Here is a 15,091-nt window from a genome sequence, read left to right on the forward strand (position 1 = left end):
TATTATCGGCCGATATCGGCAGTAAAATGTGATATCGGAAAATATCGGTATCGGTTTAAAAAAAGAAAAAAACAATAACAATATTTGTTATATATATATCCAGTGAAATTATTAGTTACCTGAAATTATTCAGTTTTTTGGGGGGGGAAACCCTGCATATATCGGTATCGGTTGATATCGGTTGATATCGGTATCGGAAATTAAGAGTTGGACAATATCGGAATATCGGTATCGGTAAAAAAGCCAATATCGAGCATCCCTAATAAAAACTGATAAAACCAAATGGTCTCTTTCTTTTCTTTTGTAGAGGCTGCACCCAGCTAAACTTGCCTTCCTGGATTTTGTACATAATACAAGTTCATGTTAAAAGGATGACACAAAAAGCCAGACCGAGGGCTTGTTTCAGTTTTATAATAAACAATCAAACTGAGAATTTTTTTTGCCTGCCTATTTGTTTGGTGGAAACTTGATCACGAAGTAAAAAAAAAAAAAAAAAAAGTAGTGCCGATGTAGCTAGCTATTTTTGCCATGTTCTTGTAGTGTAGCTTGCTACATTTCTCTGGGGATAGCTTCCATTGTAGTTGAGCTATATTTAATCGAGAATAACTTGTAGTGTAGCTTGCTACATTTTCCAAGTAGCTTGCCCATCACTGCCAGTGTGTAGTAGTTTACTTGTAGTCTAGTTTTAGCTCCAGAAAAGTCTTTATTTATCCACGTAGCAACTATTATTTTGACGGAGCTAGCGGTCGGGTGCTCGAGAGGGAGGGCTGGTCTTCTCCCTCCTGTGAGGATGGGATTTGGCGGAGCCCAATAGCAGAACACAGGAGGAGAGAGAATGGAGCGTTTTAGGGTGTTTTAATATAGTTTCCCCAAGCAGACAGTTTGACAATTTGGAATGTGCGACAGACAGGTACAGGAATGTTCTTGGGGTTAGTACAGGTGCACTCCTTGTGCAGTACGGGAGAATGTTCTTGAGGTTAGGACAGGTTCACTCCTTGTGCAGCACGAGGCAGGTAGACACAGGGCTGTGTCATGGGTGAGAGCAGGAGCACTCCTTGTGCAGCACGGGATGTCCAGGTAGGAGGTGTACTGGAGCGGAGGTCCTGGGCACATGGAGAACAAAGGTTAGGTCAAGGAATATCAACAAGTACAGGTTTGCAAGGCTTAGGTTCAGTCTTCGTACCTAGGAAGGCAGTTTAACACTCCCACGAAGATGGAACAGGATCTGCCAGTTTATGTACCATCTTGTTGATGAGGGGATGAGTGACAGCCGTGTTGAGTGAAGAGCTGGCAGCGTGTGAATCAGGGGATGAGAAACAGCCGTGTTGATTGATGAGCTTGGCAGCGTGTGAATCCGGGGAACGGATGCTGCCCATATATGGGTGTGAGAGGATAAGGGGTGAGTGAGGCTTCCGTCGTGAAAGTGGGGGAGGAGGAGGAGGAGTGAAGAAGGCTCTCGCCGTGATTATGACACCTCCAGTGTTCACCTCCAATGCTATGTGGCAGACATAAATAAAGTATAAACGCTTTTCCAATATTTAAACCGACTGGTTTATTTGTACATTAATATATATATTGATATACATCCTCAATCTCCTCAGTATCGTTGAATCTGCCTCTGTGTCATCTGTTTCTTCTGTCCTAAGTCTCTCTATATTCACTTTCCAAGTCTCTATGCTTAAATAATGGTTAATAATTACACAACTGTCATCATCACTCCTGTGAGAATGTGCTTTTGTTTTAGTTCTGAAGTGCTATTCCTCTAGTTCTGTAGTGTTTATATGTGCTCCTACCAAGTGTCATGGAGAGGGACCCTGTCGGCCACCCGCCCCCTGCGGACGGGTGTCCCCCAGGGCTCGGTCCTAGGACCCCTTCTCTTCTCCCTCTACACTAAATCACTGGGTAACATTATCACTAGGGATGGGTACCTTTCACATTTGAACCGATACCGGTACCGGTACCTGTGAATCGATACCGGTACCCAACGGTACCTTTTTTCTGTACTTTAGTCTCAAGAAATGTAATTTACCTACCTCAGTCGTAAAAAAAAAATCCAAACTTCAAATAACTACAATTTCGACAGTTTTCGGCTTGTCATTGCTCCGACTGCTTTGTTGTTGAATCAAGTCAAATCCTAGGTAAGCATATATTGTGCGTGTGAACGTTGACATGAAAAGAAAAAAGTAAAAAAAAAAAAAAAAAGTAAAAATAGAATTAATAATTTTTATTTTTATTTATTTTTTTGGTTTCTCACTTGATTCGATACTCGGTAGTACCGACGTGTTTCGGTTCGGTACCTCAAAAGTACCGAATTCGGTACCCATCCCTAATTATCACGTCTCATGGCTTCTCGTATCATTGTTATGCCGATGATACTCAACTCTTCCTCTCCTTCCCTCCCTCAGATATCCACGTCTCTGAGCGGATCTCGGCCTGTCTGTCCGACATCTCCGCCTGGATGACGATCAACCACCTCAAACTGAACCTAAGCAGAACAGAACTGCTCCACCTGGCGGCCAAATCCTCCCCCCTGACTGACCTTTCCATCACAGTCGAGAATGCAGCTGTGACCGCGTCCCCGACCGCCAAGAACCTTGGTGTTGTCTTCGACGACCAGGTGAACTTCTCTGCTCACATCGCAGCGACAACCAGAACCTGCAGATTCCTCCTGAGCAACGTCAGAAGGATCCGCCCCTTCCTGACAAAAGAAGCCACCCAACTCCTCGTCCAATCAACAGTCATCTCCCGCCTCGACTACTGCAACGCACTGCTCGCTGGCCTCCCGGCCGCCATATGCCTTTTTACAACGCATCCGCATTTCCGGGTTCCCGTTTTGCGCTCTGATTGGCCAGGTCATGTGACATGAGCACCAATCGTGGGACGGCAAGTTTCTACACTGGTTAAGCTTAGGCACTCTTCGAAGTTGGTTAAGGTTAGAGTTTGTCCTAGAGCGTGACGGCAAGTTATTTCGCCGGTTAAGCTTAGGCACTCTTCAACGTTAACCTACCTGCTGAGATGAAGGGAAACTACAAAGAACTCAAGACGGAGCTCAGCGATATAACGATGGAGCTTAAGCGAATCAATGAAGAACAGAAAGCCAAAATATTCGAGATGGAATATCAAAAACGCAAGCTGAATATTCGTATAGTCGGTCTGGACGAGTCGGTGAGCTGCGCACACCCTGAAGAGTTTGCCACAGAATTACAGAAAATCTTGGGAACAGAGATCCTTCCTAAAGTACCAGAGGTGGAACAGTGCTACAGATTGGGGACCCGATCCAATGACAATAACGTTAAGCCCAGAGTGATATTGGTTATCCTGCGCCAAGTCAGAATAAAAGAAATTATTATTCGTGAAACTCGCAGGATGAAAGGCAATCTGAAATACAAGGATATATCAATACACTGCTTTGAAGATTATTGTCGTGAGGTAGTGGACCTGCGTGCCAAGTTCAAGACGGTGATGTCTCAACTCTATCTGGAGAAATACAGACCCCTATTAATATACCCTGCAATACTTCGCATCGTCGATAAACAAGGAGCAAGGGTTTTCCTCAACTCGCCTGAAGATGCAGCCAAATACATGTCTGCACAACACGCAGGATAGTGTATAAATGGCTTTTTAATCTCTGTTATGCATGGACACCATATAGTATAAACTTTAATGAACCGATGATTTGGGACAGAGAGACCTACGAGCTCAGAGTTATTGAATGCTTTCCCCGTCGGGCTTCTATTATTGCGGACATATTGGATTCAAAATTGGAACACTCCAGAACATACTGGAACATTCGACCACTGTAAAAACGACATATTGGAATAATCTAGAACATCTAAAGCATTCTTTGATATAGGGAACATTCTGGAATAACAGCAATACGTGGCCAGACATACTACCAGAAGCCCTTCGGGGGAATAATCAACAGCATCTAGCTGCAGAACCACAGAACCATTATAGCAGCGGCCGGCTGGAATAACATTCTTCACAACGGATCATCACCCACCCCTGGCCAGGGGAAATGCTGCATATAAGTATTTAAAAACTGCTTTTTATTAATTGGAAATATTTTCACTACTTCTCCAATTTATACTTTAGATGCAAAGCTCTTTTAAGATCTAAGTTAATGTTCTCTTCCTTTTACTTGTTTTTTTTCTTCTGTTTTCTCTGATTTATTGAGGCTCTATTTTCAGTTCAATACCTCCATATTATTCATGGGTTACTATAAATTACACAAGTTCATATAAAATGTAAGTGATTAGGGCATGATAATTGAAGCTTATTTTTGGTCTTTATTTTTTGTTTTATCTTATTTAAATGTTTATTTAACGGGAAAGTGGCCAAGCCACAGTCGACATTCTACTTATGGTAGAATTTAGAGTGTTAGATCCTATGGTATACATAAGAATGTTAAGGATAATTGGATCATTCTGGGATATCCGGTGGTGTAAGGGAGGGAGTCATACGCAAAGGTTGTGTTCATGGAACACAATCCTGTACGACTCTCGGTGGGAGGGGAGGGAAGGGGATTTTTATTTGTATATATGTATGTTTTTAAGCTCGGCTCTCAACGGGACCTCACTAGTTGGATGTATATCTATTATTGCCTCGCACTCCAGAAGCATTACCAAAAACTACACTACAACATGTATAGATTATGGCTAGTTTGAATATAATGATCTGGAACACCGGGGGAATAAATAACCAACTCAAACGCAAAAGCGTGCTCACACTGATGAAAAAAGAACATGTGGACATTGCTCTGCTAAGCGAAACGCACATTCTAGAGAAAGACATAGATAAATTAGCGGACAACACATATCATAATATTAGTCACTCTTCTATTGGTACGAGAACTCTGGGTGTAGCCATAGTCGTTAAACGTAAGTTGAATATTGTATTAAAGGGAGTATGGTCTGATGTAGAAGGTCGGATAACTATAGCTAAGATTGTACATAAGAACAGGAAAATAGCGTTGGTAGCGGTATACGCCCCAAATTTGTACGAAGAGGATTTCTTCACTACACTAACCAATGCAATGTTAGACATTCCCGATTACTCATTTATAATAGGTGCGGATTTTAATGCCATCTGGAACCCAAGGATGGACAAATCTTACCTCGCCTTTTCCAGCGAACAAAAGAATTCATCTAAGGCATTAAAGGATTGGTCGAAGATTACAGGTGTAAATGACTTATGGCGATTACTTAATCCCACGACCCGAAAGTACTCTTGTCGATCTGCGAGACATAACACATTATCCAGAATAGATTATGTCTTTGCATCACAGAGACTATTTGATAATTATGAAGTGGAAATGATACCCAACGCACTATCAGATCACTGTTATTTACTCCTTAAAGGAACATTTGGTATACTATCCTCCCGAGCCCCAAGATGGCGATTTAACTCGATGCTGCTTAATAACAAGGAATTCATTACACAACTCAAAGAAGCTCTTATAGTATTCCAACGGGAGAATGCAAACTCGGTGCAAGACCCCAGAATAATATGGATGTCGGTAAAGGGAATGATCAAAGATTTCACTGATAGCTTTTCCTCCAAAATGCGCAAGAATCAATGCACAAAACTGGCTGAGCTGGAAACGCTTTACTCAACGTTATTTAATTCTCTAAAATACAACAACTCAACTCGACTAGAGAATCAAGTTAACGTACTAAAAATAGAGATCAATGCCATATACAGACAACAATCGGAAATACAAATACGCAGCACAAGACAACAGCAGTACTCCCAAGGTTCTAAACCTAGTCACCTATTAGCCATGCGATTAAGAATTAATGCAAAATTTGCAGATATAACTACCATTAGAGCACAACAAGTACTTGAAACAGACCCTGTAAAAATAAACGATACATTCAAAGAATTCTACTCCGACTTATATAAATCAGAAACGACCTTTGATCAAAACAAAATGGACACATATCTTAATCAAATTATTCTCCCTAAACTTTCAGAGGATGACGCTAAACAGTTAGAAACACTGATCACACTAGAGGAACTCAAGAAGGCCATATCCGAAATGCAAAGTGGTAAGGCTCCTGGAAGAGACGGTATCCCATCAGAAATGTACCTTTCTTGTTGGGACATAATTGGACCCTTATTACTAAATATGATCTTATACTCAGTCAAGGAGGGGAACTTCCATAAGAATGACAATATTGCACTCATAACAGTCCTCCTTAAAAAAGACAAAGACCCCAACGAGTGCGGTAGTTATAGACCTTTAAGCCTCCTCGGAACCGATATCAAACTGTACTCTAAGGTATTAGCCATCAGATTACAAAAGCATATGACGTCTTTAGTTCACCCGGACCAAACTGGCTTCATAAGAGGCCGCCTGATCACTGATAACATAAGACGAATACTGCACGTACTAGATGCCGACAAGGATGACACCATACCTAAGGCGATGCTGTCCCTGGATGCTATGAAAGCCTTTGACAGGCTGGAATGGTCGTATCTATGGGCAGTATTAGAAAGGATGGGGTTAGGAAAAGGATTCATTGATATGATTAAAGTATTATACAAAGACCCATCGGCCATGATTACAACAGGTACAATCATCTCCAAAAAATTTCCGGTATCACGCTCAGCCAGACAGGGTTGCCCTCTTAGTCCCGGACTATTCAATCTATCATTAGAGCCTTTAGCACAATATATAAGACAATCCCAATCCATAGAACCAATCGTAATCAAGGGCACACAACATAAAATTAGTTTATATGCGGACGACGTAATATTGTTCATGCAAAACCCCAACACCACATTGCCTCATCTGCTCAAGTTGATTGAGAACTTTGGTGATTTATCGGGATTTAAGATAAATTGGCCGAAGTCGGCTTTCCTTCCACTTAACACCCCTGCAAAAAAAGATATAACCCGCCCAGGAGAGATACCTATGGTAAAACATTTTAGATGCTTGGGAGTGGAAATATTCCCCACCATAAGACAAACGGTGAAGCACAATTACACAAAAATCCAAAACAAAATCAAAGACGACCTTGATAGGTGGGCAAAACTTAAAAACACAGTACAAGCACGGATATCAATAGTTAAGATGGATGTACTACCTAGAATCAACTTCTTCAGTTCAATGCTACCGTTACCCCCTCCAGAGGGTTACTGGAAAAGATTACACTCCTCCACATACAAATTTATTTGGAATAACAAACCACCACGTATAAAAAGATCCACCGCACAGAGAAATAAAGCAGATGGTGGCATGGCATTTCCAGATTTTTTCCAATATTTTAAGGCATACACATTAAGACCATTGACAACATGGTTTGACCCCCAAGCATTAGTATCCTGGAGAAAATTAGAAGAAAACATAGTAGCCCCACATAGACTGAAGGACATAGCATACACTAAACTACCAATCAAGCACTGTGAACGGAAATTTGGCCACATAATTACTCATGCGATCCGGATATGGCGTGAAACACAAAAAAAAATCCTAACCCACATAAATGGCACAATCATACTCCCTTATTCAATAACAATGCACTCTTAATTGAAAAACGACCTATAATATTCCCTATATGGGAAGAGCAAGGCATACACTCATTAGGGTATGTTTTTAACAAACAGGGTTTTTGTAGTTATGGAGAAATATGCAAAAGATTTAATCTCACCGAGTCCACATGGCTTTTTTACATACAGTTACAGCTATGTTTGAAGTCTCACGGTGTTCCATTAGACATACCAATTGAACACCACAGATACCATAAATTCTTCTATGAAAGAGAGACATCGAGAGGTTTTGTTTCAGATTTTTATCATCAATTACTAACGTCCTCGTATGAAACCCTCCAACTAGACTCTGCCTGGAGGAGGGATATACCAGACCTGGAAAATGACTTTGATTGGCAAGGAGCCTGGGCAAATGTCCGACTTACATCAAGGAACCCGGACCATCAACAAATCAATCTTAACTATATTCACAGGACATACTTGACTCCTATAAGACTGAGCAGAATGGGTCTTAAACAAGACTCCAAATGCTCCCAATGTACAAATGGGGACGAAGGGACATTTATGCACATGTATTGGGACTGCCCACCAGTTAAGACATTCTGGAAAGATGTGACCCAACAATTATCAAAACTCGTATCTTGGAATATACCTGTACACCCCTCGGTATTACTATTGAATGATGTTTTTGAGTTTGCAGTAAATCCACATCTAAAGAGATTGGTTTTATCGGGTATCACAGTAGCTAAAAAGCTGATCGCATCACGCTGGTTTCAACCGGAAAAAATTTGCCGGAAAGTTTGGTTTCTTACATATCTCGATGTGATTTATCAAGAAATATCTACAGCAAGAATTCTGGGTCTCAATGAATCCAAAATGTCAATGTGGTTAGAAGTGGTGGAGAGAATAAAAGCTAGCTTATAATGGTAGTGTCTGTTTAGGTGCGAGGGATAATGGAGGTACTACCCAAGGTGGGGTCCGGGAGGGGGGGGTTCGAGCTGGAGCATATGTGTGTAGGTTTTTAGATAACAGGTATTAGGGGTATATCTTATATAAGACAATTAACTAAAATGTGATTTCATTGGATGTGCTCTGACAACTAATGCTTGTATATCTTATCGTGTGTTGTCATGTTTGTTTATGTGTTTGTTTAAAAAATAATAAAAAAATAAAATACAAAAAAAAAGCTTAGGCACTCTTCGAAGTTGGTTAAGGTTAGAGTTTGTCTTAGAGCATGGCGATAGAACGGCAGGTAGTTTGCAGGCTGTTCGACGCGGAAATGGGCAAACACGCTATTGGGCGCACATGTCACATGACCTGGCCAATCAGAGGGCCAAACGGGAACCTAGAAACGCGGATGCGTTGTAAAAAGGCTACACGCCTCCCGACCACTGCCACCAAGCCTCTTCAACTCATTCAGAACGCAGCAGCCCGCCTGATCTCAAACCTACCGAAGTCGGCCCATGTCACCCCACTCCTTAGGGACCTGCACTGGCTCCCCAATGCCGCACGAATCCGCTTCAAGGCCCTTGACCTGGCATACCGTGCGGCAAAGGGAAGCGCTCCTGCCTACCTCTGGGCAATGGTCTCTAACTACACACCGTCAAGACCCCTACGCTCTGCATCTTCTGGCCGTCTCAGACCTACTCCTATCCAAGCTCCGGGAGGGTCATCAAAGAGAAGTCGCCTATTCTCAGTCCTTGCCCCACAATGGTGGAATTAACTACCCACCCCAGTTAGGACAGCCGAAACCTGTCCAATCTTTCGCCGTCGACTAAAGACACACTTCTTCAACCATTATCTGAAGAAAAAAAAGATATCGAACCCTAACCAACCTTACTGTCATGCACTTGTCCTAATAAACTAACCTACACTGTAACACGCAACACTTTGATGAACATTGTTACTCATCTGATAGAGTTGTACCCTTGCTGATGACTTGTCGTACAGAACTTGTAAGTCGCTTTGGATAAAAGCGTCAGCTAAATGACTAAATGTAAATGTAAATGTAAATGAGCTGCTGGTGAGGTAACACATAATACAAGTAGCCTGCAGTCATGAGGAAGTACTCAGAGGAGGAAGAAGAACCAAACAGAGAGAGAGAGAGATTTTTTGATTTTATAAATTTTTTTTATTTATTTACACACCAATACTACAATGTATACAATCAAAAACAAAATACCTCACATCTCAACAAAAACAAACAAAAAAAACTGCAAACTCCAAACAACACAACCACGAAACCACAAAAAAAGACCTATGATACACTCACATGAAAACATCACAGAATGCCAACTCCTCATCCACCACCGAGCAAATGACCTCCTCGTAACACCACTGTTCCACAAAAGTACCTACATTTTTCATCTCTTTATAGAATCTAAAATCTATCCAGACCCTTGCTCTTACCAATGCTAAAAACACACTGGTCAACTCCTGAACCACCTCACTCTCGATTTTGCTTTTCCTTGTAAGATAAATTGCCATTTTTGCTTCACCCAACAGGAAATGTAACAGTTTCCACTTAAACGCATTGCTTCTCCTGTACCCAGCTCCAAATATAAAAACAGCCTTGGACCACTCCTCGTTAAGAGACAAAAACAGGATTCTTAATGTATCAAATAAGAGCTCAAGCCTCCCACATTCTAAAAAACAATAGAAAATATTTTGCACGCAACCACAGAAAGGACATTCATTTGAAACATTAGGATTCACAACCGAAATAAAAGCATTTACAGCAACAGCTCCATGGAGAATCCTCCACTGTAAATCCCCAGTTCTTTTTTTTGATGGGAGTTTATACAAGGCTCTCCATCCTGGACTTAAAACACAGTCCACATCAAAATGTTTTCTCCACACAGAGTCCTCTTTTCCATTTAGCTTGCCCGCGTTGAGAGCTTTGACACAACATTTGTAAATAACTTTACCACCGACAGTATATAAATCCAGTCCTTTTGAACCTGTTTCGTCCAAAAGGCGCCCAGAACAACCATTAACATCTGTATAAAGTTCCACCTCTGGAAAAGGGTCCTCTTCATCTGGGATCTCCTCCCCCGCACAGTACATCCTCAAAAGTTCGAAATCTTCCAACGACAGTCTTTCAGCCCACCGTTTTAAAATATAATCCATTTGTCGAACTGAATTCAGACCCAGCAGTTTAGCCACAGCATGTCCATCCTCTAACCTTGGCCCAGCTACATCCACAATTTTCCCCAGCGTGAGTATTCCGTTTTTGCTCAGTATGTGTCTGAGTCCTGGTGTTGAACTGTCCGTAATGTCCAATCTTGCCCCACCGACAAGAGGTTCCCCCAACAACCAATGCAATGAAAGAGCAGGTTCAGACACTTTTCTTTTAAATAAATTCCATGCTTTAAAAACCCCTTTGTAGAATGGAGACATTTCTGACAAATTTAACAAATGACCATCCATTAAAAACAAACCAGCATCAACACCGAACCCATTTACCCTCCTTAAAATTACACTTGCAACATTCCTCCACACAAGAATATTGCCTGCATAAGTGAGGTACTTTTGTACAAACTGAAGACGGAAGGTTGCCATTCTACTCTCTATGTGTATTAACCCTTGCCCCCCCCTCATCCTTAGGCAAAAAAAGAACAGCCTGAGGTACCCAGTGTAACTTGTCCCAAAAAAAATCAACTAAGATGGCTTGCACGCTTTTTATCAATGCACTAGGTGGCTCCATACAAGCTAAACGATGCCATAATGCAGAAGCTACCAGGTTGTTTATTATCAAAACTCTTCCTCTAAAGCAGTGTTTCTCAACTGGTGGGCCATTTTGAGTGGGTCGCGGATGTGTGTGTAAAAGAAAAAGAAAAAAGGAAAAAAAAAAAAGTAATTTTTTTTTTTTTTTCACTACCTATCTTTGTGAAAGTGGCTTCTCAGCTCTGGTCCAGCTGAAGACAAAGCGGGGGAACAGATTGGACATTGAGCATGACCTCAGAGTTGCTTTGTCTACCATCACCCCAGACTTTGAGACTCTTGTCAGGAGCAAACATCATCCCCAGTTATCCCATTAGTTCCCTGCATGTTAAGCTAAGAAGTCTGCTAAGAAGGATATATTATTTATTATTATTATTTTATTTCATTGTGTTTTTAGCCCTTAGTTGCACTTTTGTTGCAACCCCAGTTATCCCATTAGTTCCCCCAAACGTAGGTCTGTTATGTTAAGATAAGAAATCTGCTAAGAAGCATATTATTTATTATTATTTTATTTCATTGGGTTTTTAGCCCTAGTTGCACTTTTATTGCAATCCCAGTTATCCCATTAGTTCCCCCAAACTTAGGTCTGTTATGTTAAGCTAAGAAGTCTGCTAAGAAGCATAATTATTTATTATTATTATTTAATTTCATTGGGTTTTTAGCCCTAGTTGCACTTTTGTTGCAACCCCAGTTATCCCATTAGGGGCGACAGTGGCTCAGGAGGTAGAGCAGTCGTCTGGCAATCCGGAGGTTCCCGGTTCGATTCCTGCTCCTCCCAGGCAGCGTGTCGATGTGTCCTTGAGCAAGACACTTAACCCCTAATTGTTCCCGATGAGCAGGTTGGCACCTTGCATGGTTGCCTCCGCCATCGGTGTGTGAATGGGTAAAATGTGAGTAACAAATTGTAAAGAGCTTTGGATAAAAGCGCTATATAAAAAAGCAGCCATTTACCATTAGTTCCCCCAAACTTAGGTCTGTTATGATAAGCTAAGAAATCTGCTAAGAAGCATATTATTTATTATTATTTTATTTCATTGGGTTTTAGCCCTAGTTGCACTTTTGTTGCAAACTCAGTTATCCCATTAGTTCCCCCAAATTTAGGTATGTTATGTTAAGCTAAGAAATCTGCTAAGAAGCATATATTATTTATTATTCTTTTATTTCATTGGGTTTTTAGCAATAGTTGCACTTTTTTGTGTTTATTTCATGTTTTGAAAGATTGCGTATTATTGCAAATATTTTTTTTTACATAAATCATAGTGGTTAAAAATTTTGGGTCGCGACTTAATGACTAAGGAAAATGTTGGGTCCCGAGGCTAGACCAGTTGAGAACCACTGCTCTAAAGGCCATCTTTGGTAACAACCACTTCCATTTATCTACTCTTCCTTTCATATTTTCTATTAGCCCTTCCCAATTCTTTTTTACTGTTACCTCATCACCTAAAAAAATGCCCAGATACTTGATACCTCCTCTTTTCCATTTTAAGCCCCCTGACAAGACTGGTAAACCACCAGACCACCTGCCCACTGCTAATGCCTTGCTGTTTTTCCAATTTACCCTTGCCATTGTTAAAAAACTAAAATCACTAACACATTTCGCTAGAACATGAACATCTTTTTGGTTTGTGACCAGGATTAAAACGTCATCAGCATATGTAGATAATATCTGTGCATTTTTCAAACTTGGTAAAACCAGACCGCAGATTTCAGCCCGTATCTTATGCAGTAGAGGTTCAATGGAAATAGCGTACAACATTCCTGACAATGGACACCCTTGCCTGACCCCACGTTCTACATTAAACGGAGCACTCAAACCCCCATTGATCTTCAATACACTCTTAATGTCTTGGTACAAAACTTTGATCATCGCTATAAGACCCGGGCTGAGACCAAAACGCTCCAAAATCTTCCAAAGATAGAGGTGCTCAACCCTGTCAAATGCTTTTTCTTGGTCCAGTGAAATAAACCCAACATCTAAGCCTAAAGAACTAGAGACATCCAAAACATCCCTAATTAGAGACACATTGTCTGTAATGGATCTGCCAGGCACACAGTATGTTTGATCTTTATGTACGATTTCCCCAATCACCTCCCTGAGTCTGTTGGCCAGGGCTTTCGACAGGAGCTTGTAATCCGAACAGAGAATCGCAACAGGCTGCCAGTTCTTAATGTCTTGTAGATCTCCTTTCTTGGGTAACAAAGTTATCACAGCTCTCCTGCAGCTCAAAGGCAAGGACATTTCCTAAAAACTCTCATTGAGCACCTCCAGCAGATCTTCACCCATCTCCTCCCAGAAAGCTTTGTAAAACTCAATGGTCAGTCCATCAATGCCAGGGGCTTTCCCCCCCTCCATTCCCTGCAGTGCAGTGTACAGTTCATTCAGACCCAGAGGTTCCCCAAGACCTGTATTCTCTTCATCAGAGATCTTCAGAAGACCCTCGCAAAAAGAATCAAACAGCGGTTCATTCTCCTTATATTCACTTTTATACAACTGTGAATAAAAACTCACAGCTTCCTGACGAATCTCTCCGTCCTCTATTAGCTCTCGTCCTTCAGCCGTACGCAGAGTGTGCAGAAATCGGCTATGTCCATTTTTCTTTTCCATACCAAAAAAAAAAACTGGAAGGTGCATCCATCAAATTAGCACTTTGGAACCTCGACCGAACCAATGCCCTGTGCTTGTATGCCTAGCAGATCTTTAAGCATACTTTTCTTAGATTTTAGGACTTCAAAATATCCTCGACTCCGTGTGGACTCAAACATATTCTGAAGGCCCTCAATCTCAGCCTCTAGATCCCTCATTGACCTTGTAATGTCCCGTGTGACATTAAGAGTGTATTGCTGACATAACTGTTTTATCTGAACTTTCCCACAGTCCCACCACTGCCTCAGGGACATAAAATCCTGTTTTTCACCCCTAAACCTTTTCCAAAAAAAAATAAAAGTCTCCTTAAAATTAACATCACACAGTAATGTGGAGTTAAAGTGCCAATATGCACTCTTTGGTTTTACCCTTGAAATAAAAACATCACTTAAAACCAACGAATGATCAGTAAAACCTACAGGCATAATTTTACACATCTTAACAACTCCACAATGATGTTTAAAACAATAAAACCTATCCAACCTAGCTAGAGAAATTACATTTTCTCTAACATGAGTCCAAGTATATTGTCTCTTGTTGTCATTTAACCTTCTCCAAATGTCTACAAGATCATGCGTTTCTATGAATTGATTTAAAATCCTCTGTGATTCTCTGTGAGGTTCAGTGTGATTCCTGTCTAAAAAATTATTCTGAGTGCAATTAAAATCACCACCCAGAAATAAAAAATCATCAGAATTACAACTCATCAGAGTGTCATTGAGCTCATTTAAAAACAAACCACGGGCGCATAAATATTAATAAAAACCATAGTATGCCTTTCAAACTTGGCTTTTACTACCATTAGCCTCCCCTCCACTTTTGACTGTATATCATAAGATAATGGTACAAAACGTTTTGAAAACAAAATGTCAATCCCCCCACTCACTGAGGTCAGGGAGTTTAAAACCACCTTACCCTTCCATTCTGTCTTCCAGTCTGTTTCATTTGACATATCACTATGCGTTTCCTGCACCAACATAACATCAATGCCTTTCACTTTGATCATTTCATTTATACAACGGCATGCACATTTCTCGATTCTGATTGGCTGAAACAGTCCATTTACACGTATGTATAGGGACCATTCCACGCTCCTGGTCCCAGGACCCGCCCACAACCGAATCACATCACTCCGCCCTTCGACTTTGTAGAGGGAGGCGCGGAGAGCGGAGAGGGGAGGAGAGAAGAGGGGACAATAATCTTTACAAATGGATATGTTGATAGCGTCAT

Source organism: Notolepis coatsorum, assembly GCF_963971535.1.
Source record: "Notolepis coatsorum genome assembly, contig: SUPER_11_unloc_1, whole genome shotgun sequence".
Classification (NCBI taxonomy): Eukaryota; Metazoa; Chordata; class Actinopteri; order Aulopiformes; family Paralepididae; genus Notolepis; species Notolepis coatsorum.